The sequence below is a fragment of the Crinia signifera genome, chromosome 9, assembly GCF_055691185.1.
Source record: "Crinia signifera chromosome 9, ASM5569118v1, whole genome shotgun sequence".
Lineage (NCBI taxonomy): Eukaryota > Metazoa > Chordata > Amphibia > Anura > Myobatrachidae > Crinia > Crinia signifera.
This window is the reverse complement of record NC_139225.1, coordinates 81,815,938-81,843,393: the sequence shown is the minus strand read 5'-3', so window position 1 is coordinate 81,843,393 and position 27,456 is coordinate 81,815,938. Positions and strand designations below refer to the sequence as shown.

Sequence of the window (27,456 nt, the reverse complement as noted above, 5' to 3'; positions counted from 1 at the left end):
TAAAATCGGGTCTCAGGGACCATTTAACATTGGTTCCAATGTAAAAAATCGGGTCGGTCGGGTCAAATCATTGACCCGATTTTTGAAACCCGATTGCATACAATTAAAATCGGTGGCGCCGTGCTAGGAAACAAGTACCGAAAAACATTTGAATAGCAAACCCAACCATCACTTCAAAAGACACCAGATGCGTGAATTTGAAGGGTGGAAAAAAAATTCAAGCCCAAAAGTAAACATTTGAATACCCCCCTTACTGTACTTATAAAGAGTACCAATTGTAACTTGTAAAAGACAGAGTGCAAATGACCTAGAAAATGAAAATAAACTAAATTATTCTTGATATATGAAACAGTTTCACTTTATGGTTTTACCATTCTCTTGTGCGCGGGGCCTGGAAAATATGTGTGTTTTGCTCACATATAAAATTAATGCTTCCTCAGTGCAGTGTATTGCGCATGAAGAAAATGATTAGCACATCTGCTATAAACCAACTAGTTTTTCTAAGTCATTTACTAAAAAAATAGAAACAGGCTCTGTTCGGGGAAGTCTTAATCTGAGAATGAAAACACTTTAGGCTTTTCAGGAGGCAAATGTGCAGTGATATTTAAATGAACCCAAAGATATAATATGTGCATTAAGACAATTAGATTGTTTTATATTCATTTGTACCACATGACCTTTTTTCTGCTAGTCAAGATATTCTGTATTACAAATAGATTACATGATATTCTTTAATAGGCTTGCATTAAGTATGATGATAAATATTTCCCCTAACCTTAGATATTAAAATAGTATCTGGCAAGCGGAAATAATGGGGGAAAATTACCAAAGGAAATTTGTAAAAAAAATAGGTGTATTTGTATCCAGAAATACACTTATTTTTGACATTTACTATGCCGAAAATATGGCAATTCGTATTCGTATTGATGTGCTATCAATACGAATACGAATTGCCATATTTTCGGGATAGTAAATGTCAAAAATAAGTGAATTTCTGAATACAAATACACCTATTTTTTACAAATGCTAAATTCCAAATCGGTCTGGTCATTTGGGGTAAAACTCAACTCATCTATAATGATTTGCCCAGAATATGTAATGAGTAAACAAGTGGCATAGCTAGTAAGTCCTTGCTAAGAGCAGATGATTAGGAACAGCATCCCAAGGTTATATATATATATATATATATATATATATATATATCCCAAATAGAGTGACAGAATTATAGGCAGGGCTATTTTTGTGGCGGAACGGTCCGGAAGGCCGTTCCTGAAGTTCAATTGAAAAATGACCTCACCAGGAACGGCGTTCCGGAAGTTCAACGCCGGGCGCAGGCTGCATGCTCAGAGATTATCTGCAATGATAATCTCTGTTTCCGCGGTGGCAAGGAAGATGTACTTCCTGCCACCGCCCCTTGGCCTCCTACTCCATGGATGCACCTGACGTCAGTGTCAGTGCGCGTCCATGGCGACTCCTGCGCCCTCCACCCGCCGAGACACGCTGTCCTGCCCGGCGCCCGCCCACCTCTCTTGTTGCTCTCTCCCGCCGGGGTGCCCGCCTGCCTCTGTTGCTCCTCTCTCCCGCCCGCCTGTCTGAAGCGCCCCCAGGATCATCACGGTGTGTGGCATATGTATAATGGGCATCACGGTGTGTGGCATATGTATAATGGGCATCACGGTGTGGCATATGTATAATGGGCATCACGGTGTGGGCCTTATGTATAATGGACATCATGGTGTGGGACATATGTATAATGGACATCACGGTGTGGGGCATATGTATAATGGACATCATGGTGTGGGACATATGTATAATGGACATCACGGTGTGGGGCATATGTATAATGGACATCACAGTGTTCGGCATATGTATAACGGGCATCTCTGTGTCTGGCATATGTATAACTGGCATCTTGGTGTGGGCCTTATGTATAACGGGCATCTCTGTGTGGCATATGTATAACTGGCATCTTGGTGTGGGCCTTATGTATAGCGGTCATCTCTGTGTGTGGCATATGTATAAGGGGCATCTCTATGTGTGGCATATGTATAACGGGCATCTCTGTGTGTGGCATATGTATAACGGGCATCTCTGTGAGTGGCATATGTATAACTGGCATCTCTGTGCGGCATATGTATAATAAGCGTTACAGTGTGGGGCATATGTATAATGGGCATCACGGTGTGGGGCATATGTATAATGGGCTTGATGGTGTGGGGCATATGTATAACGGGCATCTCTGTGTGCGGCATATGTATAATAAGCGTTACAGTGTGGGGCATATGTATAATGGGCATCACGGTGTGGGGAATATGTATAATGGGCTTGACGGTGTGGGGCATATGTATAACGAGCATCTCTGTGAGTGGTATATGTATAACGGGCATCTCTGTGAATGGCATATGTATAACGGGCATCTCTGTGAGTGGCATATGTATAATAAGCGTTACAGTGTGGGGCATATGTATAATGGCATCACGGTGTGGGGCATATGTATAATGGCATCACGGTGTGGGGCATATGTATAATGGGCATCACGGTGTGTGGCATATGTATAATGCAAATCTCTGTGTGTGGTATATGTATAATAAGTGTGATGGAGTGAGGAATTATGTTTTTCTTTTTTTTCTCTCTCTTTTTTTATGTAATGCCCCGCCCCTTTTGTAGCTCCTCCCACATCACCGCCCACTTTCTGCCCCGCCCACAGTTCCTGAACCTATTTTCCTACAAAAATAGCACTGATTATAGGTCAACATCCATATTTCCAATTACTAAACAGGTCAGGTTTAACAGAACTTGTAAGATGTAACAAGTGTATCTGGAAATGCATCTAGTCATTATAGTAGACTCAAGCAGTATCAAATCCAGAATCACAAAATATAACCTTTAAACTGCAACCTTGAACGTGTGTCTTGAACACATTCAAAAATGAGTTCTCTGATGTAGCTAATCTCTTCAGCATGAATTTAGTTTTGCATAAATGATATTCATTGGATTCATCTCACCAGCCTATACTCATTGCGCTTGCTGATTTTTCAGCACCCCATTGCAGGAGGGGTTAGCCAAGTGGGAGGTGCAGGGGGGGGGGGGGGTTGTTGTGCAGCCAAGTAGGCAGTATAGGGGCATTCTGCTGTGGTCACAACATCATGGCTCTGATGCTCTGATTTCTTGTATTGTAAAGCAGAGCCCGGGGGATACAATTCAGTGCTAATCGCGTCAACAAGTTATCCAGATTGTCCGATTCATTTGGGAAGTGGCCAACAGCATGGGGACTACAAGGGATCACCAGGAGACATGCCTACCTTTCTGTGCATCTGTTAGACACTGGGGTTTTGTTTGTCAGGAAAAAGAGACTGACAAAAAAAGAAAGAAAAAACGCTTTTTGGGCACACTCTTTTGTAAATGATTAAATTAGATAATTAATACATAACTTTTATTGTAGACTTAATTTAAAATAGGTGGCACAAAGAAGTGATTTAAATTTGAGATATTAAAATGTAGTGTGATCCTTGTACTGGTTTAGTTCAAGGAATATTCGCAGATTGGTCACACCTTTAATATGTCATTTAAGCACTGTTTTTATCAGAGGTACAATTACCAGTGATAGTAGGCAGTGAAAATGATTCAGTTCCCCTCAAATGCACAACAATTAATGCTTAATAGCGTCAAGTAATGTACCTGAATTGGTAGTATTAGGAGAAAAAAGTTACACAGCCTCGGTATATAATTATGGTTCTTTAATAAACACTCACTCTGGCAGTCATTGTTGCAGGTATTTATTTGATACGGCGGCTCTTACCCCTAGTTTTGATGTTGCCACACCTGGGCTTCCCCGGGGGTCTCCCACCTGGGTACTGTCCTGGCCCTCCACTGCTTGGCTTCCAAGTTCGGAGAGGGTTTGGGCAGACCAGTGGGGTATGGTGGCAATATCTTGGGGTTTAGTGTCCCATCAAATGTGGCCTGTAGGGCTGCAAGAGGGGATCACTTCACCAGGTAGATATGGTCACAAGTGATAATTGCACCATTTGAGATGACGCCACACACCATGCAATTGGGGATACACTTAACACTGGTGTCTATCCAGACAATAACACTTCAGGGAGGCATAGGTGGTTTTGTGGCACAGATGAAATAGATACAATTAAGGCACAAGTCGCTGTAGATATTGGGGTCTCTACCCCGCTGCTTACAGCGGTGGGGGAGCGTTTATCCAACTTGCTATATTGTCACCAACCTGTGGCAGTTGCCTGTTAGCTGATCGCAGAATTATAGTTACAAGCGATATTTGTACTGTTTGAGGTAACGCCACACACTGTGTGGTTGCAGATTTGGAGATATAGTTACCAATAGTATTCATACAGTTAGTGGCAATGCTTTGAAGGAGACATATATCATTTGTTGCAAAGTTGAGGGAGATATACAATTAGTGCAGAGGTCGCTGTGTGTAGCGAGACCGCTACCCCGCTGCTGGCTGCAGTGAGGGAGCGCCTGTCTGACCTGTTGCCGCTGCCTACGTTAGCGGCTGACGTGGAACGATCGATAGTCCCGCACAGCTAGTTTCACATGCGGAGAAGTGACCTGCTGGGTGCTGTGTGACGGAGCCGGAGGTGAGGACTTCGTGACGTCAGATTCGCTGCGCCGGAGCTCGCTGGTGAGCGTGTGGATAGCGGCGTGTAGGAGCCGGGGGCTGCCGCTGATGTGCTTACTTGATGGCCGGAGGAGTGGGAGGCTGGAACTTACAACTGGACACGTGTTTCGCCTATCGGGCTTCTTCCTGCAGTGCCATCTTTCTGTGCATCTGCAACAGCCATCCTAAACTCTGCACTCTTGGGGTCCTATATTTTTTGAGCTACTGTGCTTTTTAACAGAGGCGGAGTTAGACCTAGTTGGGCCCTTAACAAGATACAAGTTTGGGGACATCCTTGCACAAACAATCCATGGCACTATATTTTTTTCTGATGACTGCAGGTGGCATCGATAGTGTACCTTGGCGCATGTATAGTCTATCAAGAAAACGCTCAGCTGCGTGAACTTTGGCATTTGTACAAATTTGAATCAGGCACTAGGTCTTTTGGAAATAGGGATAATACCTGTGTCACATTTAAAGTAACCTGACTGCATACCTACAGTGGATGAAACCCTTTTTGTGTCCATTTATTTTTTCATCCTATCAGTGAACGTGTACAGGTCTATGTGATGTCATGACATCATGCGGTAGTAGCATAATGCTCCTCTGGGAACATTTTTAATGACCAGGATACCTTTATGGGGCCCATTGGAACCTTCTGAACACTAGGCAAGCGTCTAGGCTGCCTTGAGTAAAATCTGCATCTGCCCTTTAATATTGTATTAGCGCATTATGGGTATTTTAGGGTTCATTTGTCTTATATCAGGATTATTCTCTTGCCTTTATGTATGATATGTTTGTACACAATGAGGCCGATTTAGAATTGCTCGTAAGCCATCCGATGTGCAAACACAGACAGCGAATGGCTTCAGCGAGTTACACAGTCTTTTGCTGCGGGGAGGGCCGGCGATGGACTGGTCAAAAAGGGGGCTCGCCCATGACAGCCCCAGCATTTTATGGCCATCACCATGAATACACTGGGTGCTCCCAAGAGTACGCATGCAGGCCGATGCCTGCCAGGGGCAGGCGGCTGACATCACAGGAAGTCAGCCGCCCACCCCGTCCGCGTCCTAGCCCTTTTAATAAAGATCAGTTGAGACTGACTTTTATTTGCGAAGGCAGCTTACCAAGCCAACCTGAATTAGGCCAATATCTATAGGACAATATATTTATGCCCTGCTTTACAAAATCATTTTAAATATTATATATATATATTTATAAGTTTCAATAACTTACCACAGTCATAGATAGGACAGCTGCATTTTATGTGTTACAGTTTGTTATCCCAATAAAGTTGATAGAAAACTTTCAGTAGAATTACCGACTTGTCAAAAAAAAAGATTTTCTTTTTCTGCTCCTTTGAAACTAAACTGTATTGTGGATGTTTTAATGATACATCAGTCCTTCAATGCCCTTTTCCTGGTGTTTCTCTCAGTGATTAATGTTCTTGGTATGGATGTTTAACGCCTCCCATGTAAGTTAAGTTCCCAAGAGTCTTCCTGACTTAAAAGTTCCTGTCAGAAATGTGATGGAGAAAATATCTTCTGAGAACAGAAAGTACTGGATGCTGGTCAAAAAATCTATAGCTCCATGTGATGCCAATACTGTGAACATTAAGAGGCCTGGGAGCTTAACTCTTGTCTATCTACTGTAGTTGCAAATGCTGAACCAAGAATATATAAAAGAAGGTGTAATTTATTGATTGACAAGCTGGGCCACTAGCTGTCTTTTTCTTTCTTACAAACTTCTGTATTGAATGAATGAGATCTAGCACATTACATTATTTTAGAGAGGAGGAGAGCTGTGTGGACCTGTCAGGTTGTTACCTTCGGGCTCAGAATACAGATACTATGGGGGAAATTTACTAAAGGAAATTTTTTAAAAAATAGGTGTATTTCTATCCAGAAATACACTTATTTGTGACATTTACTATCCCGAAAATACGGCAATTCGTATTCGTATTGATGTGCTATCAATACAAATACGAATTGCCGTATTTTTGGGATAGTAAATGTCAAAAATAAGTGTATTTCTGGATAGAAATACACCTATTTTTTTACAAATTTCCTTTAGTAAATTTCCCCCTATACAACATGCAGTGGGCCTAATTCAGAGATGTATGCTAATGCAGCTGCAAGTGCAGTTTTCTCCGCGACGCAACTACTATCAGCAAGTGAAGCTGCAACTCAAAAATGAAACAGATGCCTACCGGCGCAACCACAACTCATTTGCATATGCAAATGCAGTCTAGACACAATGGGGCAGATGTATTAAGCCTTAACAAGAGATAAATGCAAGGGGGATAACGAGAGATAAATGTCCAGCCAATCACCTGCTAACTGCCATGTTACAGGCTGAGTTTGAAAAAAGTCAGTAAGGAGCTGATTGGCTGGACGTTTCTCTCTCCTTATCATACCCTAACATTTATCTCTTGTTAAGGCTTAATACATTTGCCCCAATAACAGGAAATACTGACTGCCTGAGTAGGTCTTTGTCTACTCAGACTGGCTGTAACAGTTGCAATGCAGGAACCGTGTATTTATATATATGTATTTATATGCTAGGACTCGCCGCTGCCGTCAGATGCACACCCTGAAAATGCCAATGACATATGTACATTTTTAAAACCACGCCCCACTAACACCATGTTAACACCCCAATATGGACACTTTCTGTAAATCACTTTGCAGTGGCATCCTTGTTGTGTGCAAGTACACATCGGCACACTCATGCATATGCAATTGAAAGCGGAGCATGCGCAGCCTGCGGATAATCACTCAGCTCCATAAAACATCGGCTTTGCGTACATCTTTGAATCAGACCCAGTATCTGCAAACAATTGAATCAGTTTTGCATAAGTAACAGGTAAGGTGGTAACTGCGCTAGTTATCAGGACGTGCAATAATAAGTTAAGTTGAAAAACATTTCATATAAAAAGTAGCAATGCATATGTATCATTAGAACAAGGTGTGCATTGGCCCTTTAAATAAAACAACATATTCACGCATGGAGTCCAACACCAACAGTTGGTGTGAGCGTCCTTTCCTATGTCCAGATGCTATGACAACTCAAGATGAATTGGTCCATGTCCCTTTTAAATCCACGGTTAAAGAGAGGTGTCGTTCCTCCACAATGCTGATGGCCAAACAAGGTTGTGTAGGGTTTCTTTGTGGAGTTGAATGCCTGAGATGGTATATTCTGTGTGGTTGTATCCACAGTATAAGGGCTTACAGTGGCAAATATTAGTCTGGTGGAAAGCAAATAGCATGGCCCATCCATAGGGTTCCATCCATAAAACGGAGTTTAAAGTACAAACCACAGGGACTTTCTATGGTTTTTAGGACGTCACCTTTTCGCTCTTTCCATCTAACCCTAAAAAATCATCAGTGTTTTTATCTGGTAAAATAATGTAACAGATTACAATAATAATTAACAGACAATAATAATAGTAATACAACAGTAATAAAATAAGAGAGCTCCACCCATCTTACTATGATAAATGAGCGATAGTTGTGCTGATAAATTATTATAATTTTTTTTCTTCAATTAATGTTACCTGTAAGCAGTGGGTTCTAGGCAATGAGCATTACATATGTTAATATGTGTGTAGTTAGAAATGACTACAGCACAAAGTCATGTTTTGTATATTGTATGCCAAGGGTCCTCAAACTATTTTTCTCTGGGACCCCATAAGACATTACAATTAATTACAGGACCCCAGCAAGTGACTGCAGAAGGTCATCACATCACACATATAGTCAGCAGACAGCACATACAGGGCAGCATTGTGGAGGCACAAAATAATTTGTGAGAAGTCTAAAATAACAGACAATTCAAAAGACTTTTCAGACTGCTTGAATCACTGACTGAGATTAGAAAAGTCATCAGCCTGATGCAGGGCCGGCGCTACCCGCTCAGCAAAGCCTGCAAAGCAGGTAGGCGCCGGACCTGAGAGGCGCTCCCTACCCCCACCGAGTGACAGTGGCACGGGCACTTTCCCTTGATGCCCGCACACTCACTGTTTCTCCTCACCCGGCGGCTCCTCACTCAGGCATGCAGCACAGTGCAGGATTGCAAATACGAGCAGCACTCACTGAGCCACCCAACCTGGCAGATACCCTCGGGCAGGCCACCGGGAGCAGACCACCCGCTCAATCAACCTTGGGTGAGTGACAGGCGTTAACAACTGCGGCCACAGTGGACTAGTTCGAGAGCACTGGGTGAGTCACAGCAGCTGTGGGCGCCGCACAGTGCTGACATCAGTGCCGGCCGCACAGTGCTGACATCAGTGCCGGCGCGCACCAGGGTCCCCCGGATTCTGTCCGCTACCCCATCTAAGCGACACTCTATACCCCACACAGCCCCTGATGCCTTTTTGGAACTCTGCAGGAGATGACCTCATACGCTTATCAGCTATTTTAACGGCAGTACCGGCTGTACAGTGAGTGTTCCCTGATTTGGAGGGTCTAGAAACATACTGGTGGTTTCTGATGCCCTATAAAACCTGTTTTCCCTCTTTTTAAGCACAATCAGAAGGCAACACATCCCACATCATTAATATCCAAGTGCTGGCCAGCCACCAATGATAGAGATTTTTTAAGCCCTTTTTTAATTCTAAGAGGATCAATTACTTATTGTTTTTCATGGAAATTAGTGGTTTTCATTTTTAGTCTATATGTATACTGTATGTGTATTTTTACTGTGCTGCTTTTTACTTTGAGTCGTATTTGTAATAAACCATTTACTATTGAATTAGTGCGCTCTCTGAAAGTTAACTCTCGTATTCCTTCTGTTCCTAAATTTTTAGTAATATCCCAGATTACCAATGGGAGCTGCATATACACATTAATTAATTTGATGGTCATTATACTTTATATTAATTTATTTTTAACTGTTATATTCCTTGCACCTAATTTGTTTGTATTAATGCAGCACAGAGCGCCGAACCTAGGACACAGCGGGGGAGCGCCGATCAGCATCAGCGTGGAGCTCCCCCTCTGTGTCCTAGGCTCGGCACTCTGCAGGCTGCAGTGTGCCTGACTGAGGAGCCACCGAGTGAGGAGAAACAGTGAGTGGGTGGGCAGCAAGGGAAGGTGCTCGTGCCGCTGTCACTGCATGTGAAAGAGGTAGAGCGGCGTTGGACTCTGTGTGCACTGTGCAGGAGGTTGAAGGAGTGTCGCCGTCACTGCTTGTGGAGGAGGGAGCTGTGGACCCCTTGGTCCCTGTGTCCCCCCAGTCCTTGTCCCTGCGCCTCCCCCCCATGTCCCTGCATCCTACCCTAGTCCTGCATCCCCCTGGTTCCTGTGTCCCCCTAGTCTTGTTTCTGCGCCCCCCCCCCCCCCCAGTCCTTTATCTTCCCCCGCTCCCTGTCCCTGCGTCATCCCCGGTCACTGTCCCTGCGCCATCCCCTGGTCCCTATCCCTGCATCATTCAGCGGTCCCTGTCCCTGCGTGTCCACCCCCCGGGTCCCTACGTCCGGTCCCAGTCCCTGCATCCCCATCCCTTCATCCCCCTGTCCCTGCGTCCCCCCTGCCCTGATCCCTGCGTCCCCATGGTCCCTGTGTCCCCAAATTATATGTAAAGTTTGGCTCAATCTGTGTGGCAAAACGTAAATTATTTTTTAGATCCATGTAGCATAACATACATTTTATCTCAATCTGGGTGGCATGGCGTAAATTTTTGCTCAATCTGGGTGGCATGATGTGAATTCTGGATCAATCTGGGTGGCAAGATGTGAATTTTGGCTCAATTTGGGTGGCATGATGTGAATTTTGGCTCAATCTGGGTGGCATGATGTTATATTTGGCTCAATCTGGTTGGAATAATGTGAATTTTGGCTCAATCTGGGGGGAATAATGTGAATTTTGGCTCAATCTGGGTGGCATAACGTGAATTTTGGCTCAGTCCGGGTGGCATGATGTGAATTTTGGCTCAATCTGGGTGGCATGATGTGAATTCTGGATCAATCTGTGTGGCAAGATGTGAATTTTGGCTCAACTTGGGTGGCATGATGTGAATTTTGGCTCAATCTGGGTGGCATGATGTTATATTTGGCTCAATCTGGTTGGAATAATGTGAATTTTGGCTCAATCTGGGGGGAATAATGCGAATTTTGGCTCAATCTGGGTGGCATAACGTGAATTTTGGCTCAGTCCGGGTGGCATGATGTGAATTTTGGCTCAATCTGGGTGGCATGACGTGAATTTTGGCACTTTCATTTTGGCATAAAGGTGCCCATACACAGAGCAATCCTGTTTTGCAAGGCGATAAGCGGTCCCTACTTTTTGAACTAGATCGCACCGCATCACATCTATGTCAAAACGATGCTGCTTTAGCACATTTCACGTTTTTAACTAGATGCAACGCTCTCTAGCTCAAAATTCGTGGAGCACATCGCTCCATGTATGAGCACCTTAACATGAATTTTTGCTCCATCTGAGTTGTATAATGTGATTTTTGGCTAAATCTATTAGAATTTTGGCTCATTGTGTGTTGCATAATGTTTAAGGTGCAAGTATTATGGGGTCTACTATTGTGTTGCATAATGTGTATTAGAGGTATATGGTGTGGCAAAATACACGCAAGAACACACCCCTTTAAAGTGGCCACACCATTTTTCTGGAGCGCGCCTTCACCATGCACATAGCAACATCCTTCACTTTTCCATACCCCCACTTTCAAATTTCCACTTCAACCACTGGTGGACATTTTTGTGTAACTTGCACTACTCTGGTCATTTTGTGTAAGCCACATTACATGTAAAAGGAACTATTACTGTTGGTATTATATATAAGGGGAACTATTGTGTTGCGTAATGTGTATAAGGGACACTAGTGTGTGGTGTAATGTAAATAAGTAACACTACATACAGTGTAATATAAATAAGATTATGCTACTGTGTGCTGTAATTTGAAAAAACACTCATTGTGAGAACATACCCCCATTTTTATTGTGAGTACCTCAAGCATGTCTCTATTATAAGGTATGGGAGGGAGGGCGCAAATTTATAGTTTGCAGGAGGGCACCCAACACCCTAGCACCGGCCCTGGCCTGATGGTCAGCACCTTTGGAGTTGCGACCCCATGCTGAGAAGGTCGGGAACCACTTTAGGGTCAGGACCCACAGTTTGAGAACCGCTGTTGTATGCTGTAGAACTTTTTTCATTCACTACCAGTTGTTAAGACAATTTTAAAATAAGAACTGCAGATGGGCAGTCTTCACTAATGAATGGAATGTTTGCTGTTTTCTGTCCCCATTGATGTATTGCTGTGCAAGCATAGCTCACTTAGAAGGGTACATGGACAAGCTCCTATGAGATTCTCTGCTTTTTCAGCATGTACAGTTTATAAAATTATTAATATCCAGGGAGAACTTTCACCAGAGAAGAGAACACAAGAGATAAGTTGCAGCCAATTAGGAGTACATGCTTGTACAGCATATTTTGATACTGGGAAAAGTACCTATAATTGGGTATTGTAGGGTTCAGCATTTTTAAATGCATTTTTCTATTTCCAAAGCTTGGCGTCCTGTAAAAATTCTCCTTTTAATCATACGGTAAATTATAACATACCTTGTGCTAAATTACCAACATCTGATATTCTAACACATGCCGCTACTCCAGTAAATGGGAAATTAGAAGACCTCACCACAAGTGGAAAAAATGAGTTTAACCCTTTGATTGCAAAGTGCATTTGTCAAAAAAAATGTACCCAAAATTTTTTAGCCAAAATTTAGAATGCCTCTTACAGAGATGTTGGCACTCAAAAGGTTAAACGGAATGTACTGTACTGGTGAAATTATAAACCACTAAACCGTCATAGTACAATCAATAGGTCTAGTTATTATCCAGTATATCACAATAATCTATAAGACGATATCAATATAGAGTTTTTTTTTTTTAAATGCAGCTTCTATATACAGTAAGAAAGAGGTGCAGTGTGCTCCCTGGGGTGCACAGACAGGCGCTACCAAGGGTGCCTTGCTAAAAGCTGCCACTTATCAGTGGGGTTGTCAGCCCCAATAGACCAAAACAAAAAGAGAAAATAGAAGTGGCGCCGGTTTGATTAAAGGTATTACAAATGTTTAATAACAATTAAAAATCATATGGTACAATTGCACAACAATATGAGAAAAAAATAAAAAAAATGGGTGAATAAATAAAATATATTGAATCTGGACCGGAGGCTGAAATGATGGAACAAATAGTGGTCAATCCCAATAGATCGGGGGTGTATCGGTTTCCCCTAGCACTTGACCCGAAATTGTGTCCGCACAATCTAACAGTATATCTAACCCTTATATCAAGCTGCTCCCCCTCAGCGCATATCCTACTTGAAGGGTTATTCCTTCACCCCCTCCATACGGTAGGTGAAATGAGTCAAAGTGCCTAGTGGGCTGATAGTTACCACACACTATCAAAGATGGGCCAATCCCAGGTGCAAGATTGCGAGGGTGTCCTCAAATGATTGTGGCGGTGGGGCCACAGTAGGCAATGACCCAATAGTGGTGGGGGCTGGAGATGTGAACAGCCAGAGGTTTCCCACGTCGCTAGAGGTCCCAACCTCAGGGATGGTAGGGTAGGTGTCCTCAAGGTTGGTAGTGGAGGGTCCAATGGGTAACAGCTGATCCGGTTCAGAAAGTACTGCTAACACGTTTCACTGCTTGGGGAGTGCAGCTTTTTTATTAAAAAAAGCTGCACTCCCCACGAGGGGACACGTCCATTTGCCACGCTTCGGGCTCAGTGGCTTGCTGCGCTCGCCACACTATCTAAAATCAACTCCACGCCGGCGTGGATAGTGGGGGTATGAAAAGGTCGGAGGATGTGTTCCGCCGCCCCTCGCGGGCTCACTGCGCTCACCACGCTTCGGGTTGCCATTGACAGAAGGGGTGGCGTTGACAATGGGGGGGCATTTAACATTGTAAGCACCCATCAGCAAGCTTGTACAGTTAAAAATCGAATTGCATCACATCACATGCCACTTGCTGGCATGTGATGCTATGCGATATCTAATTGTACAATCGGGGAATTTTCCCGAAAATTCCATCGCATACCATCGCATATGTTATGCTATGGTATGCGATGAGCACCGTGCTAGGAAACAAGTACCTGGGGCCCCCAGGCTGGGGGTGTGCAAGGATGGAAAAGCATGCAAATAAACGCATGTGTTGAAGTCAGTTAGGAGTTAAAGCCATTGTTGAAGCTAGGTGTAATAGTGTAAGCTGCCTGTGGTTAAAAGGAAGAAGTCTGGCATTTATAGTTAATTGCCTGCTGCTATAATTGAGCTGTACTTTTTAATATTGTGTGTATGTGTCAGTTTGCATCTTCACAATGAGGAAAGCTGTTCTTGTTTGCAAGCAGGGCTGAACTACCTTGAGCCCTTGGATAGCTGCTTAATGTAGGGAGCTTCTGTAGCTGCAGCCCAGCTTATCAGCAACCCATTTAGAACAGTTTTGATGCTGAGTATAGACAAGCCATGGTTTTTAATTACGCAGTTATATTTTAGGAAGCAAGGACGTCCATGCTGTTATAATCCGTGTGAATCCTATGGAGAATCTTCACAGCGACTTCAAATCAATCTTTTGATACCACTGAGGACTGTTCATATGATGTGTAATTAAATTATCTATTTATTTGACTTGTTAGTTGCTGACATGATATATTATAGTCACATAACATTTAGTGCTACATGCAGGATTATAGTCAATTCCAAATATACATCGGCATTGTTTGCAATGAAATACAACATTATAAAATAGATAAATGCAAACATCTACTTTTATCTGAGTATTCCTTTAATTGTCATTATTTTTGGATTTCATAGGAAGGTGGACAACATTACTTAAATTCAATAACGCAGACATTAAATGAATGGCTTCACATTATGTGGCTAATTCTTTAGTATAACCTCTTACTGCTATGGGTGGGAGAGGAAACATTTGCTTTACAGCTGCTTACGAATTTTCTGTAGAATCCTATAGAGAGACAGGAAGTCCTGAAGACAGCCAAGCACTGACATCTATAGGCCAAATGAGGGAAACATAATATGTGTACAGTTGCTAAATGTTCCTAACTTCCAGAAACAGAATCAGGTTTAAAACAATTATGGCTGGAATGGTTTGTGGCTGCAAATGTTGAAATGTATTTATTTTGTCACCAAGATTGGTTTGGCATGTTATATACTATTCGTTCACTTTGGTTTTATAAGAGCTGTCATCATCATCATCAGTTCTTACACCAGCCCTATAGAAGGTGCAAAAGATACAGAGAGAATCAAATTGACACCTGTAATTCCTTCGACATGTCCTGCAGTTTCCCTATGTGAGAAATTGAATACACCAGCTCAATTATGTCCTTTCAGCTACAAGTAGAGATACAGCTGAAATGCCAGTAAGTACAGTATGTAGCTGCAGAGCATAGGAAGTGTGAACATTTCCCCACATGTACATATGTTCCACTCTGCCTGTATTTGAGTGGAGGCCAATATAATGTGTACTGCATGGTATTTTGCTTATTACGACACCATCTGCATTGTACGGAGGTCATTGGGATGCTTTTCTTATGACTATACCAGTGATGGCTAACCTTGAAACTCCAGATGTTGATGAACTACACATCCCAGCATGCCCTGCTACAGTTTTACTATTTTGCCATGCTAAAACTAATGCAGGGCATGCTGGGATGTGTAGATCAACAACAGCTGGAGTGTCGAGGTTAGCCGTCACTGGACTGTACAGTTAGATATACTTTATATAAGCACAAGGGTGAATCCAGAAAAAAAATTACAGGGGGGCACCATGATTGGTAGGAGCGTGGTTGAGGCCAGGTATAGGGAGGATGTGGCCCAACACATCCGCTGTGAATGCATTAGGGTGAATTCAATTGTAGCACCAGTAGCTGATTATCCTGCACACCAGACGGAGCCATTCAATTGCTTCTTCTGTCAGGCATGACCATCTGTCAGCGCCTGCATTGCACCTCGCATACCTGGGGGTGGCGAGCAGAAATGTGTGAAAGGTTACCCATTTGAGCCCGCGTACAGGAATTTTCATGCCATGACTGTTAGTGTAGTTGGGTTTAGCTGCTTTACGTGACTATACACAAATGAGCACAATCAGTGCAGTAACAGACATCAATGGAATATCTCCCCTGTGATCGTCATTACTTTATATGCTAGTTCCTGCAGCTATAATTAAATTGATGGCTGTAATGGAAATTGCATTGCATCTGCTGTGTGTCCTGCCTTCTGATGAGGGACATTGTAATGTGCACTGAGGAGTGGAGTGGGTACGGTGTGAGACTGTGCACACCATGCTTTACATTGATTACCAGTGGCGTAACTAGAGCACCGCAGCCCCCGCCACCGCGGGGGGGGGGGCGCTGTGCATGTGAGGGCGCCGGGGGCTGCGGTGCTATAGTTAAACCCCCCAATCCCCCGCAGACTTACCTATCTCGCTGGTCCCGGCGGCTCCGTTCTTCTGCTGAGGACCACCACAAAATGGTCGCCCCCATATAGCACACAGTTCTCTAAAACTGTCAGCTGTATGGGGGCGGCCATTTTCTGGTGGTCCTCAGCAGAAGAACGGAGCCGCCGGGACCAGCGCGATATGTAAGGCTGTGGGGGATTGAGGGGGGTTTGCATGGGCGGCGGGGTGGGGGGGTAGGGGTGCTTGGTGGGGCGGCGGCGGGGGGGGGGGGGGGTAGGGGTGCTTGGTGGGGCGGCGGCGGGGGGGGGGGCGCCCCCCCCCCCTAACGGCGGGGGGCGCCCAAAACATAGCTACACCACTGTTGATTACTGTTAGGTAGCAGATTTACATACCTTCCCTGTGGAGGTATCTAGATGTAGGAGCAGGTAACTGAGGAGAAGGGCAACCTGGGTGTAATGGGCGGTGGGTGCAACAGTGGAGAGCAGGCATGGGAAAGCACCTCTCCCCTGTACTGCAGCTGACATTGCACTGCCATAGCCTCCCCCCACTGACCAACACCCCAATACAGCAGCAGTTACACTTCCTCCCTACCAAAACCTAAAGCAAACAGCAATTACTTTCCCCTTTTGCAAATAATAGCAGCAATTGCAACCTCCCCCCTTACATTAACCAGCAGTCACACTCCCCCCTGTACAAACACAAGCAATAAAAATACAGCTCACTTGAAAAAAAAAAAAAACAACAACCTAATTTACTTGATGCTGTGTCAAGTCTGGACTAATTTGTGTTCTCGGCAACGAAGCTGGTAGGCCAGTGGAGCCCGCTGGGAACCGGAACTGAGGTTATATAATATATTTAGAGTTCATAAACTGGAGATAGGCAGTGGCGAAGCTTGTAGCAGAGAGTTGGCAGGTACTGTACCCAGGACAGAGGTGCAGTGTCTAACTTGCCAGTGGAATTGGACTTCACTGCACCTGATGAGCATTTCATGGACCTCTGCCTGGATCTCTCTGGGTAAAGCAGCATGGGTATTGGATGCTGGAAAGCACAGAGATGCTCTTATAACAAGCAGGAATAGATATCGATGTTGGGATTCAATTTTACTACTGGGGAGTGCGGGCAACTGGACGTAATTGAGGTCAGACTTGTAATTGATAGTAACTTGGATTCAGTCTGGTAACTGATACTAGCTTGGATTTGGCATGGAAGCCAATGGTAGCTTGCAATGGGCCTGGGAATAGATAGTAGTTTAGAATTGACCTGGGAACCGATGGTAGTTTGAAATCGGCCTGGGAACCGATGGTAACCAGATCCTGGGCAGGGAATTCTTGGGAAACTGGAAAACTCTCAGAAGCAGACATTTGTTCAAGGTGCTGGAGAATTGGGCAGGCCTGCTTATATCCCCTAAGGGATTGGCTGCTGGCCATGGCAGCATTTTGAACAGAACCAGGAAATGTCTTTACTGAGTTATGTGATCCTTGGAGCTGCTTAATAGGTGTTCAGGAATATGCTCACTAAAGTTGTAATGGCACTGCCCATGTCCTTCATGAACTGTGCGGAAAACCAGGTGACAAGTGGCCACATGGGTAAATGATACAGGAACATCATACAAGACAGCATCTGTGGCACAAGATACACCATTGCGCCAGAAAGGGACGTGTACAGGGAAATCACCATGATTCCTGACATGCTGGAGTAGACATTGGCCTTCCTTTTCAAGTTGGCTCTGTACTGCTCCTGTCCTCAAAGTCTCCCCCAAACTTACAGCAGCGAAGAAGTTTCTGGCAGCACATAAAGTAACCAGGGAGGCAGATGATTAGCAGATACAGGTATTATCCGTCGTCTCAGTCAGTCGGTCTGCTCTCACTTGGCTCACCTCTTTAATCTTTCCCTATCCTCTGGGATCTTCCTCTCCTCCTTCAAACACGCTCTTGTCTCCCAAATTCTCAAAAAATCAAATCTGGACCCCAACTCTCCGTCCAACTACAGGCCCATCTCCCTCCTCCCTTTTGCCTCCAAGCTCCTAGAATGTCTGGCCTATAATCGTCTCCTAAGCCACCTTACTGATAACTCCATTCTAGACCCCCTCCAATCCGGGTTCCGCACTTTACATTCCACTGAAACTGCCCTGAACAAAGTCACTAACGATCTACTATCGGCTAAATCCAAAGGCCTCTTCTCTATCCTCATCCAGCTTGATCTGTCAACTGCCTTTGACACTGTTGACCACCCTCTCCTGCTCAACACCCTCCACTCCTTTGGCATCACTGGCACGGTCTTCTCCTGGTTCACCTCATACCTCTCCGGTCGCTCCTTCTCCGTCTCCACTCTGAGCTCCTCCTCTCCTACTACCCCGCAGCCAGTCGGTGTTCCCCAAGGGTCAGTCCTTGGCCCTCTCCTTTTCTCCCTCTACACCACCTCTCTGGGCACCCTCATCAGCTCCTATGGCTTCCATTACCACCTTTATGCCGATGATACCATAATCTCTCCTCCCCCGACCTATCCCCATCACTCCTGTCCATGGTCTCCGAATGCCTCACGGCCATCTCAGCCTGGATGACCAAACGTTTCCTGAAACTAAACATGGCTAAAACTAAACTTCTAATCTTCCATCCCCCGAACATCCCCTCTTCTCCCACTATCTCCATCAGCATTGGGGAAACCGAGATCACCTCGACCGACCAAACGCGCTGCCTCGGTGTCATCATTGACTCCTCCCTCTCTTTCACCCCCCACATTTGTGCTCTCTCACAGTCTTGCCGCTTTCACCTCCGCAACATCTTGCGCATCAGACCATTCCTCTCCACTGACGCGACCAAAATTCCACTGACTACTGCAACATCCTTCTCTCTGGGCTACCTCTCGCATGCCTCGCCCCTCTCCAAACCATTCTTAACGCTGCTGCTAGGCTCATCTTCCTCTCCCGCCGCTCTACCTCTGCCTCCCCCCTCTGTCTATCTCTTCACTGGCTCCCCATTCCTTTCCGGGTTTTCTTTAAACTCCTCACCACCACCTAAAAGGCTCTCTCCTCCTCCACTGCTCCTTACCTCTCTTCACTGATCTCTATCCACACTCCCTCCCGTCCTCTTCACTCCGCCACCGACCGCCGACTGACCTCTCACCTAATCACCTCCTCCCACTCTCGTATCCAAGACTTCTCTCGTGCTGCCCCCCTGCACTGGAGCAACCTCCCTCCACCCATCAGGCTTTCTGATTCCCTTACCTCCTTCAAGCGCTCCCTCAAAACCCACTTCTTCCGATTAGCCTATCCCTCCTCCTCCTGCTAGCCTCTTTGCTCCTCCTATCCTGCCTACCCTACCCCTCCATCCGTTCCTACTTATCCTATTGTTTTTCGTTTGTCCACCCACCTCCTTTTAGTCTATTAACTCTTATGAGTAGGGCCCTCCTTCCTCACGTACTCACCCTACCTCTTTACCTCACCAGTCCTCCTGCCCGGTTCTTCCCTTCCTCTACTTCATCTTCAGTCTACTCGACAATTTCCACACCTACTTCAGAACTGATGCTGATTTTAGTTCTACCAGCTATACCCCTATTTATGCTGTACTTTAGCAACACACCCTGTACATTACCTTGTAATTTGTTTTTTGTTTGCTATGTACGGCGTTGCGGACACTTTGTGGAGCCTTATAAATAAATGTACAACTACAGGTATACGGAAGCTGGAAACAAGCCTGGAGCCTTGGAAACTGACACTGGAGAAACTCTCAGAAGCAGAAATTTCTTCGAGGTGCTGGAGAATTGGGCAGGCTTGCTTATATCTTCTAAGGTGGTTGATGATTGGCTGCTGGCCATGGCAGCAATTTGAACAGAACCAGGAAGTGTCTTTACTGAGTCATGTGATCCTTGCTTAAGTCCTTGGAGCTGCTGGATAGGTGTTAAGGAATTTGCTCACTACAGTTGTCATGGCGGTTACTATGTCCTTCATGAACTACGGGGAACACCAGGTGACAAGTGGTCACATGGATAAATGATAAAGGAACATCATGCCAGACAGGAGCATCTGCAGCACAAGATACACCATTGCGCCAGTAAGAGACTCGCGCAGGGAGATCACTGCGATTCCTGACATGCTGGAGTGGACATTGGCCTTCCTTCTCGAGTTGGCTCTGTACTGCTCCTGTCCTCAAAGTCTCACCCAAACTTGCAGCAGCTAAATTTTCCTAATTTTGCTCTGTAAATCAGCACAATGGACTTAAAATTAACAATGAAGGTTCATTTTAAGTGCAGATTTTAAGCTTTATTTCAAGGGGTTTAACAAAAATATTTTATGATACATTTAGGAATTGCTGTTCTTATATTTAACTAAACTTCAATGAATTGACTTGGCTGTATTTGTATTTATTTATCCTAAAAGATCAGTCTTTGTGGGCGATGCTGGAATTTATAGTAAATATTTTGAGGATCTCTCACAGCAACGTGGGCACTCAAGGGTTAAACACAAAAATGTCTGTTTTCAGGGGCTCAAACATATTTGGACAAATTAGCATAATCATACATAAAATTTAAATTTGTATTTCTTTTTCTGTTGAGTATTCGTTGCAAGCATTAAATGCCTGTTGTCTGGATCCATGTCCATTACCAAATGCTGAGTTTCCTTCTTTTTTAGGGTTTGCCAGGCCCTTACTGTAATTGTCTTCAGTTGTCATTTGTTCTTGGGCCTTCAGTTTTGTCTTCAGCAAGGAAAATGCATGCTGAATCGGGTTAAGATCAGGTGACTGTCTTGGCAATTGAAGAATATTCCACATCTTTGCCTTAAAAAAAACTCCTGGGTTGCTTTTGCAGTATAATTTGGATCATTGTCCATCCGTCCGGTGAAGCAGTGTCCTTGCAGAATGAAAGTAAAATCTAAGCAGACAGCATACATTATGTTTGTGTTAGAAGGGTATCACTAGACCTGCTCCCTAACTCTATTGCCCCTGCCTGGAGTCCACGAATACGTGCGATGCTAGGCTTCACCTGTACCCGTCCCGGCTGTAGGAGCGAATTAGGTCCGCCCAGACTCCATTACAGGCAGGTCTTACGATGGGACAACGTATTCATGGAAGCAGACCTGGGAGCAAGAGGATGTCTAACTGAAACAACAAACAATACTAAGCAGACTATAACACAGGGACTGACAGACGGGACAAAGGAATAGAAGTACAAAGGCAACAATGCCAGAAGGTGATACCGGATTAAATGACTCGCCAAGTGGTCCTATGTGGACTGCAGCTCCCAAACAGACAGACAAGGCTTGGACAGATGAGAAGGCTGTAGTGACACGGCTTTGCACGGCAGGGACACCAGGCTGCAGCTCCACAACCAAATGACAGGACTATGGCAGAACTCTGCAGGAAAGGTCTACACAGGCTGCAGGACAGGAATCAACACTGTTTAGACAGTATCTCTCAGGACTGTGAACCAGGAACAAGACTGAAACCAGATTCTATAACCAGCAGCTCCAGTGCTGGTGTGAACAGACTATAAAGCCCACTAATGAGCACACAAGCCACGCCTGAGCAGCCTGACAGAACACCCAAGCTACAGGTCTAATTGAAGCAGCTGTGCTGCACAGGCTGCAATCCCACAGATACCAGAACAAGGACAAGTGAATAAAGCAAAACTCTGAAGGCTAAATCCGGAGAGAACATAAAAATACATAAACAAATACCAAAATAGGAATGAGCCACTCTGTGGCTCATAACAGTCTGTACACTTAAGAATTCAACCACCTGACTCAGTCTTACTGTATGTTGCATTATCAATAAAAACTAGTGACCGAGTGCAATTTGATGACATTCAGGAACATGACATCATACTGTCTCTACCACGTTTTCCAGAAAAGGTGGCATACTTCCAATTATGGTACCATTACTCTGGTACTTTATATTGTTGAGGCGTATGAATAGTTTGGACCTTGTGGTGAACCCCCTGTATTTGCTTTTTTGTTGTAATCTCTTTATGGCAGACTTGAATAATAATATCCTTACCCAGAGGTGGAACTTTTGAGTGGTGAGACCAGGTACAAAAATATAATATCTCTACACCAAACCAAGAAGTTATTGTTGGTCTAGGCAGCAATGGACCCCTTAGTCTTCAGGGGCTCAGTGCAATGCATCTGCTGCAATGGTAGTTCCACCTCTGTCTTTACCTACTTGAGAGTGTTATTTACTTGGATGAATGTTGTGAAGAATTCTTCACAATATAAAGGGTTCTCTGATCATCCAACACTGTTGTCTTCCTTAGATTCAGTCCTTTTTGTGTTCACTAGGATGTTCCTTTTATTTTAAGAATGTACCAAACTGTAGATTTGGATCCCGCTGTCTCTGACAATTTTTTTTTGGGGGGGGGGTCGCGGTTGCCTAAGGATGACCTGTTTAATTTCACTGAGAGATCTTTTAGGAGTATTCAATCCTGGGTCACAAATTGAATGTCAATCGTCCTGACAGCCGTGACCCTGGCCCATCTTCGTTTTGCTCAACCGCATATCGCCAGGTGGGAATCAATGTACCAGCTGGCGATCTGCAAAAAGGGGGCGTGCCCATGTAAATGGCCATGAATTGTCCAGATTCAGCCATGATTGTGACAATTCACAGGCAAAATGGCCAAAAATGGGCCCAACTGCTTTTAACCCCTTCCTGACAGAGCCAGTTTTTGCGTTCCTGACAGAGCCCTTTTTTTCAAATCTGACATGTATCACTTAAGTGGGGATAACTTTTTTTTGCTTTTACTTATCCCATATTTTACTTACCCCTTATAGGGATGGCCATCGACCATCGATGATTCGAAATCATCGATGGTTCATGGCCGATGTTGAATACTTTTGCCATCGATGGGGGAGAACCAGATGGTTTCCCTCCATCGATGGAACAGAAAAACGATGTTTTGCTTTTTTTTTTTCAAAGTGCCAGGACATGGAGCATAGCTCCGCCCCCGACACCCGTGAAGCCCCGCCCCTCTTGTTTTGATTGGACCGAAGGCCAATCAATCAAACACAATGGATGACCATCGATATGTAAAAATATCGATGGTCATCCATTGCATAGTTTAGCACTATCGATGGCCAGTTGCAGAATTGCCATCGATGGCAACCATCGATGGCAATGGCAACGATGGCCATCCCTAGTGTGTTATTGCAGAATCTATGTGTACCTGTCTAGCTGCTGTTTGGCCGACAGCAGAGTTTGGTACAGATCTGCCGGTGTGTCCTGTTATTATACAAGGGGAGCAGCCTGTGGTGTCCTGATTTTAACCCCTTCCTGACAGAGCCAGTTTTTGCGTTCCTGACAGAGCCCTTTTTTTCAAATCTGACATGTATCACTTAAGTGGGGATAACTTTTTTTTGCATTTACTTATCCCAGTGATTTTGAGATTGTTTTTTCGTGACACATTGTACTTCAAATTAGTGGTAAATTTGGGTCGATACAGTCTGTTTTTTTTGTGAAAAATACCAAAATGTCGTAAAAAAAATGGAAAATTTAGCAATTTGCAAAATGTTAAATTTTCTGCTTGTGAGACAAATAATCATACCACTCAAAATAGTTAATAACTAACATAGACCATATGTCTACTTTATGTTTCCATCATTATTTCAACTTCCTTTTAATTTTTTTGGACACTAGGAGGCTTACAATATGAATAGCAAATTCTCAAATTTTCAAGAAAATTTCAAACACTGATTTTTTTAGGGACCAGTTCAGTTCTGATGTGACTTTGAGGGACTTGTATGTGAGACACCCCCATAAATGATGCCATTTCAAAAACTGCACCCCTCAAAGTATTCAAAACAGCATTTTGGAAGTTTGTTAACCCTTTAGGTGTTTCACAGGAATTAAAACAAAGTGTAGGTGAAATTTCAAAATTTCTTTTTTTTTGCAGATTTTCAATTTTAATACATTTTTCTAAGGAACACAGTAGATTTTACTAGAGAAATGTGACTAAAAATTGATTCCCCCAATTCTTTTGTTTTCATAAATATCCTATATGTGGCCCTAGTGTGCACGGTGACCAAACCACAGGCTTCATAATAGAACGAGCACCTACTTGATTTTGGAGCCTCCTTTTTATGAGATTATTTTTTAGGCACCATGTAGGTTTCTAGGCACCATAAGATGCTAAAAGTTAGGAACCTCCCCCACAAGTGACCCCATTTTGAAAACTACACCCTTCAGGGAATTCATCTAGGGGTATAGTGTACATTTCAAACGCCCAGGGGTTTCACCAATTTTGATACAACTGGGCTGTGAAAATGAAAAAAAATATTTTTTCATTTTCACAGCTCAGTTGTATCAAAATTGGTGAAACCCCTGGGGGTTTGAAATGTACACGATACCCCTAGATGAATTCCCTGAAGGGTGTAGTTTTCAAAATGGGGTCACTTGTGGGGGGGTTCCACTGTATGGGTGCTTCAGGGGTCATTCAACTAGAATCTGTGCTGCAAAATCCAAATATCACTCCTTCCCTTCTGAGTCCTGCCATGCACCCAACTGGTATTTTTTGGTCACATGTGAGGCATTGCCGTACTCGGGAGAAATTGGGGCACAGATTTTGGAGTGCTTTGTCTCCTTCATTCCTTGTGAAAATGAAAAATTTTGAGCCAGAACTGCATTTTTGTGTAAAAAAATGTAATTTTTTACACAAAAATGCAGTTCTGGCTCAAAATTTTTCATTTTCACAAGGAATGAAGGAGACAAAGCACCCCAAAATCTGTGCCCCAATTTCTCCCGAGTACGGCAATGCCTCACATGTGACCAAAAAATACCAGTTGGGTGCATGGCAGGACTCAGAAGGGAAGGAGTGATATTTGGTGGTGGAATGAATGGTGGGTGCTATGTCGCATTAGCAAGACCCCCGAAGCACCAATACAGTGGAACCCCCCCACATGTGACCCCATTTTGCTCACCAGCTTTGGGAGGGGGGCTGGCGCTGCGGCTGGTGGGGGGGTGGGAGAGGGGCTGGCGCTGCGGCTGGTGGGGGGGTGGGAGAGGGGCTGGCGCTGCGGCTGGTGGGGGGGTGGGAGGGGTGCTGGCGCTGCGGCAGCCGGGTGGGTGGGAGGGAGGGGGGGCTGCCTGGTGGGAGGGGGGGGGCTGGCGATCGGTGGTGATCGGTGCTGTCCTTAACAGCACCGATCACCACCGATCACTGTGTTACCGAGCGGCTTAGCCGCCGGTAACACAGAAAACGCTGCAATTGGCTGTTCACATTTGAACAGCCAATCGCAGCGATCGCCGCGAGGGGGGATGTCTGCTGTCAGGGACAGCAGACATCTCCAAACTGTCACCGCGTCTATAGACGCGGTGACAGTTTAAAACCATGACGTATATATACGTCTTCGGTCGGGAAGTACCTCCCGACCATGACGTATATATACGTCATATGTCGGGAATATCTTTCTATATATATATATATATATATATATATTATATATATATATATATATATGTGTGTGTGTGTGTGTGTGTGTGTGTGTGTGTGTATATATATATATATATATATATATATATACACATATATACACATATATATATATATACACATATATATATATATGTGTGTATATATATACACATATATATATATATATATATATATAAAATTCAGTTTATTATCTATACTATCTATACAAGCAGCTTATGATGCTGCTGCTGCTGCGGCTGGCGGGGGGGGAGGGGGGGAGCGCTGCGTGCGCTGCTGCTGCTGCCGGGGGAGCTGAGAGGGAGCTGCCGGGGTGAGTGCGAGCAGGGCTGCCGGGTGGGAGGGAGGGAGGGCTGCTCAGCAGTGGTGATCGGTGCTGTACTTAACAGCACCGATCACCACCGATTTCTGTGTTACCGAGCGGCTTAGCCGCCGGTAACACAGAAATAGCTGTGATTGGCTGTTCACATTTGAACAGCCAATCGCAGCGATCGCCGACCGGGGGGGGCACCCCTGCCCCCCCTGGGCGGCAAGGGGGGATGTCTGCTGTCAGGGACAGCAGACATCTCCAAACTGTCACCGCGTCTATAGACGCGGTGACAGTTTAAACCCATGACGTACATTTATGCCATGTGTCGGGAAGTACTTCCCGACCATGACGTAAATGTACGTCCAATGTCGGGAAGGGGTTAAAGTCTGGCCCTTTCTGTCGGTCTGCCTCTTCAATGCTGCCAGCATTGAATAGGCAGCCGTCGCTATTTTCCCCATCGAAAATTAACGGTAGGTTGTATTGAAAAGCTGGTACTTGTTTCCTATCTGGGCGCCCATGTTTTCTACATACGGCACCGTAATGAAATCGGATCGCATCGCATCGGATTTAGTACTCAATGATGTACGATGGTATACGATGCGATGCGATCCGATTCGATTTCCCATAGGAAACAATGTGAAATGGCTCAATTTAGCCAAATTATCATAGGAACAATAGTAAATGGGCCAAAAACACCCCTGAACATTGAAATGTCCCCCCAAAAGTAGTTGACGCCACCCCGCCATCAACGTGAACCCGAAGCGTGGCGAGCGCAGCGAGCCCGCGAGGGGCGGCGGTACGCGTCCTCCTACCTTTTCATGCCCTACTATCCACTAGGGCGTGGAGTTAGAATAGAATAGTGTGGCGAGCGCAGCGAGCCACCGAGCCCGAAGCGTGGCGAGCGCAGCGAGCCCTGCGAGGGGACGCGGATACCTTCACAGTTATACGCGTCCCCTCGTGGGCTTCCCAGGTGTCCATGGCGACGCGGACACCTGGGAAGCCCGCGAAGGGACGCGTTTACCTGTGAAGGTATCCGCGTCCCCTCGCGGGGCTCGCTGCACTCGCCACGCTTCGGGCTCGGTGGCTCGCTGCGCTCGCCACACTATTCTATTCTCACTCCACGCCCTAGTGGATAGTAGGGCATGAAAAGGTCGGAGGACGCGTACCGCCGCCCCTCGCGGGCTCGCTGCGCTCACCACGCTTCGGGTTCACGTTGATGGCGGGGTGGCGTCAACTACTTTTGGGGGGACATTCCACTGCTCTGTGGGTTTTTTTGGGGTTTCTGGCCCATTTACCATTCTTCCCTATGCTGATTTGGGTAAATTGATCCATTTAACATTGTTTCCTATGGGAAATCGAATCGGATCGCATCGCATCGCATCGTTCAATATCGTGTATGTGTATTTGGGGTATCCGATGCGATGCGATCCGATTTTTATACGGAGAATAGCATGGTGCGCAATTAACTTAGCGGGCGCCCAGATAGGAAACAAGTACCGAAAAGCTCTCTGCATTGTGCATTGTCATTTATATGCTCTCTGTATTAAGGGGTGTTTGAATGCTCTCTGTATTGTGCAGATGTTAGTAATACTGTATGCTCTCTGTGCTGCACATTTGTCGTTTATATGATATCTGTATAATATAGATGTTACTAGAGTGCTCTCTGTTTTGATGCACTGTA

The 27,456-nt window shown here is 44.9% G+C and overlaps 1 pseudogene; it reads right to left on the bottom strand.

Moving 5' to 3' along the window:
- Positions 1–3,810: 3,810 nt before the first annotated feature.
- On the bottom strand, positions 3,811–3,929 carry LOC146039894 (5S ribosomal RNA; annotated as a pseudogene).
- Positions 3,930–27,456: the final 23,527 nt, after the last annotated feature.